Consider the following 5,480-nt stretch of genomic DNA (forward strand, 5'->3'; position numbering starts at 1 on the left):
AGTATCGTTGTTATCGAATCTAATCAATGTCACAACGTTGACCATAGATCAAGTCGATCTTAATTCTGAGTGATAATATTCTGCTAATTATATTATTTAAATCTTTTGACTTGTTCGTTACCAGCTTACCCTACGGTCTAGCCCATACTTACATATTGAAGATTTAGTTGTGTAATTGAGTTGAAGTATTATTCATAGATATGAAATCTATAACTTCTGCATGAGAAGTGAAAATATGATTTCGTTAATTGATTTTTTTGAAAGGTTAAATGATTGATATTTCATTTCAGTTATTAAATTCACTGAAATATCATTTATAAGGAACTTAGTGGGAGTTAAGGATAAAATACTGATGAGGGGTAAAATGGTAATTTGTACCCATCTCGTTAGTAATTCATCGATAAAGGATTGACTAACTGTAATGGTTATAACAATGGATAGCACATTTATAGTTTGGAAAATGCGTTCTATCAATTGAAGAGTTCAATTCCGAGTCTAGAGTGGAGTCACAAGTTATTAATAAGGTAGTGAAATTATTTGTAAATAAATTCACGGTAACTTATTGGGGCTTGATTTCATGGATCCATGGTCCCCGCATCACCTTTGAGTAAATCATCTAGAATGTCTCAATTAATTGATTTAATTATCAATTAGGATTTTTAAAGTTGATTAGATCAATTTTGAAAAATTTACAAAGATATGAGATTTAGAGAATAAAAAAGAATCTTTGGGTAAATTTATTAATATTGATAAATTGGTGTCAATATAAATAAATAATATTAAATCAAGTTTCAAATTATAATTAGTTAATTTGAATAAGGATTTAATTAATTAATTAAAAAATAAATAAATAAACAATAAGTTTTGAATTTAGGCCAAATTGAGATTTATATTCAAAACAAAGAGATTGGGCCCAAGTCTATTTGTGGGAGCCCAAGGCTTTTATTTTTGTTTATTATTTTTAATTAATTTGAATTTGAATTTAATTTTAAATTTAAATAAAGTCCATTAAGTTGCCTATATAAGGAATATGATATCTAGGGTTTTCAAAAGTCAGTCTCAGTTGATTAATTGGGTAAGTGAAAACCTAGACACTCTAATCCTTTCTTAGCCAATATCTCTTCTTCTCTTCTAGATCTCTATCTCATGTGTTGGGAACTAGCCCACACTAGTTCTAGGTTGATCAAAGGCTTGGTGAGGAAGACTCTGTTGTTGATCTAGTTCAATCTCTTGATAATACTCTGCTATAGAAAGGAATCAAGGGTTAGAGAGATTGAAGGAAGGAGTTGTCCCAATTGCTGCGTATATGTAAGTTTTTATACTTAACTCTGTTTTGTATCAATTTCATAGGAGCATGTTATAGGAATTTACATGTTTGTTTGCTAATATGTAAATTACATAAAAATAAATAAAGATGCTGCAATATGTATTTTGTACAATTGGTCTTAGTGCCATAGGTCGCTAGTTTACTTTCATGAATGAACATGTATGAAATTGATTGATATGTTATGCTGTCTATTGGATGGTACATGTTTATGTTTTGTTATGTAAATTTTGCAATAATTTGGTTGTTTTTTTTATTTGTTTTGGGATTGAAAAACGGCACAGAATTTAAAAAAAAAAAAAAAAATTGGACTGATTTGGCAGATGTGGGTCACGCACGCATGAAAAAGCTATTGGGACCCCGAAGCCGTACGAATGACCCGCGCAAGCCCCCAGCGGGCTTTCCCACAAAAAATATATTTTTTTTAAAAAAAAAATTGGATATTTTGTGTGTAGTTAAGTTTAAAATATTTAAAATTGATTATCTGATTATTTTAGATATTTTATCTTTTTAAAATATTTTGAATTGGTTGTCTCATAATCATAATATTTTAAGATATTTTTTTTATTTTGTTATAAATGAAATATTAAAATTAATTATCTAATTATTCAAGATATTTGTATTGTTTAAAATATTTATAATTGGTTATCAGATAAGTTTAGAAATTTTAAATTTGATAAAAAGATATTTTGATATTTTAATATTGGTATTTTGATATTTTAAAATTTGTTAAAATATTTAAAAATAAAATATATTGTCATTCCTAACAACTTAACAACCTAGTTTAAATTAATTTTTTGAAATTGAATTCTGTTTGATAAATTCTATTTTAATTAATTTTATATTTTGCAACTTGTTTAATTAATTATATTGAATTTTTTCTGATGAATTCTATGTTAATTAATTATGGTATTTTACAAAATAGTATATTGTTGTGATATATTTGCATAATTTAATAATACATGCTTATAGAGTAACATGTTAGACTCATCCAATTATTAACATATCAAGCATCTTTATTAAGTTATTTTTTGCATTTGGGCTTTAAATATACGTGTAATGATTGCCCAATTTTTGTATTTTAAAAATGTGGGAAAACTCAAACAAAACTTTCATAAAATGTTAGATTTTATTTGGGCCCAACTGAACATGTAAAGTTTAAATTCCTCTCTTGTGGGTGATCCATTTGTGTAGGCTCATTTGCTTTGCATTACTAGATGGGCCTAATTAATTGAATAACAATTAATAAAACAAAGGTTCAAATTTCTATCTTTTTGGGGCTTTATGTGGAAGTTAGGGAGTCTTAGTGGTGGGTTTGACATACTGAACCCAGCTCTCCTCCATGCAAGCTCGAATTGTTAAGGTCCATTTACCTAAGTTGGACTTAATTGTATTAGGTTATTCTTTTTAGTTGGACCTAATAATTGATTAGAAACAAATTAATTCTTCATTTTGGATTAATTTTCAATAGTAATTTTAGAATTAATGGGAAAAATATAAACTATGGTTTATTGATTATTTTAAAATTTTGGCAAACCTAAGTTGATATTTTTCAAAGAGAATAAAGATACTAAAAGATTTAATAATGAGTTTTAAAAATTTGAATTCGATCTCCATCGTTGATTTAATAAGGATAGAGTTTAGTGGGGCCTCATGGCGCTTTCATTTCGTCTCCCTACGGAAGGTGTTCACTGGGCTTCTTAACATGGTTAAATTTCTTAGGATAGATGGTTATAGATGGATCTTCTATAGACTCATCCCTACGGTGACTATGGAAATTTAGTTTCTAATAATCGAAACCGTGGGTCAAACTCATAAAGTAAGAAATATATGTGACTCTCACCTATCGGGACACATGAGTTTTCGTTACTTTGATTGGATGAAAAAGTAGTTAATAAAAGTCTATGAAGTTTTATTAATTGAGATGTTTCTCTATTTAACTAAGTGAATATTTGTGACTCTCGCCTACTGGGACACATGGGTTCATGGCTAGTTAAAGTTCCTAAGAAATAGAAGATAAGTGTTTTAGTATTTTGCTTATCTCAAAACATTTTGTATATTTTGCTATCTCTAAAATAATTTAATGAATAAATGTTTGTCAAGCAATGCATTGATTTTTACTTTGTTGATAATTGTAGCTCTAGGCTACCCACCCCGTACTCTCTCTAATCTCTAAAAGGCTACTCTATGGAGAGAACCTCACGAAATGTTTGTCCAACATCAACATGGTGTTGATTATGGACAACATCAAGTTCATGATAATCAAAGATATTCCTATTTTTCCTATGCAACAATCAAAAAATCCTTCAAAGAGGATTGTTGATGGTGGTTCGAGCAAAGGAAAGAAGGAAAATACTACTAAACAAGTTCAAGGAGAAGTTGCTTTAAGCTTCTTCTTCGTAGAGAAAATGAGGAAGAAATTCAAACAAAAAGAATAAGAAGTCCACTGGCAAGGCATCAAATGCTACAAAGCAGCTTTGAGCAAGGCCTGATTATAAGTACACAAAAAGGGGGTGTTTCCAACTGGAAGGAGACTGGGAATTGAAACAAGATTACCTGGCACTCAAGGCATATGGAACCCAAGATAACCGATTCATGTGATTTTAGATGATGATACTTCGGTTTTGAATCGTTGAATCAGATCTACTAAATATGCATGTGTGTTTTTACACCATTTTACCATTGGGAAAGCCATGAAGGATAAAAAGCTAAATCTTGGAATCCATCAAGGGTTGTTCGCATCAAACAAGGCAAAATGATACGCTTGAATGAAGTTTGGAAATAAATATATTGTTTTAAGACAATGTTTATTTTATTTCGATTTTCAATGGAAATTTTAATTTCAACTTTTCTTATTACATCAACAACAATTTGTAGTTACTTTCACAAGTAATAAATTCATATTTCTTTAATTGGATATGAATTGTGGGGTGGATGTATGAAAAACGGGCTATACCTATTGAAACTAAACGAACCCTATGTTCTAAATAATGAGTTGTTTAAGATAGCTAAATTTAGCACCGCTAAACCACAAAAGGTCTGTAATGTTAAAAATGACGTACTTTTGGCATCTTTGCTTTAGTCATATTTGTTATGATAGGATTCAAAGACTAACAAAGGTTTGGGCTATTGAGGGAACTCACCAAGGGTGCCCTCCCTGTTTGTGAATCTAGTCTCGAGGGTAGAATGACAAAGCGTCCATTCTCCGGGAAAGGAGAAGGGACCAAAGAACCACTAGGGCTAGTATGTTCAAATGTCTTGGGACATATGAATGTTCAAACGAGGGGTGGTTATGAGTATTTCGTCAACTTCATCTACGATTGCTTTAGAGACTCATGTAAGTACCTGAAGCATAGGAATTTTGAGAATTTCTTAAGAAGTTCAAAGAATTCATTGTTATGGCTTTAAAACCAAATTAGGTAAAACGATAAAGATCTTGCGATTTGATAGGGGTGGAGGATATTTGGATAATTAGAACCAATATCAGTTAATTGAACTTGGAGAATTGTCTAAAACAACTTCCCCAAGGACTCCGCAATAGAACAGTGTTGCTGAGCTGCGTGAATCGAGCATTTTTGAAAATATGTGTTCTATGATAAGCTATTCAACTCTACCGACTTCTTACCCATATATTTTCTGGAGACATACTACCTAGACCGCATGTGACATTTTTTAAATGTTGTGTCGTCTCAATGCTGTCTCCAAGACACCACTAGAATTATGGAATGGTCGTGAACTTGGTTTACGTCATTATGGAATTTGGGGGTGTCCTGCTCATGTCCTAAAGAAAAATGTAGGAAAGCTAGAACAACGAATTGAGGTTTGCTTGTTTGTTAGCTATTCTAAAGGTACTCAGGGTGGTTTGTTTTATAGTCCAGTAGACAGGAAAGTGTTTGGCTCTACAAAAGCTTCTTTTTTGGATAACGACTACATAATTAATTTAAAGTGTCATAGCAAAATAGTATTAGATAGAAAAATGATAAGCTATTGTTCCATCCTCACTGACGCAAGTCGATGAAAACAAGGTAGATCTAGAAACCACTAATCCAAGTCAGAAAGTTACAGTGCCTCGTCATAGTGGGAAGGTTTCTCGGAACCCGATACATATGAAATGGATAGTGAAACCCACAAGCTGGTTGGGGACACACGTAACAAT

The sequence above is a fragment of the Humulus lupulus genome, chromosome 3, assembly GCF_963169125.1.
Source record: "Humulus lupulus chromosome 3, drHumLupu1.1, whole genome shotgun sequence".
Taxonomy (NCBI): Eukaryota; Viridiplantae; Streptophyta; class Magnoliopsida; order Rosales; family Cannabaceae; genus Humulus; species Humulus lupulus.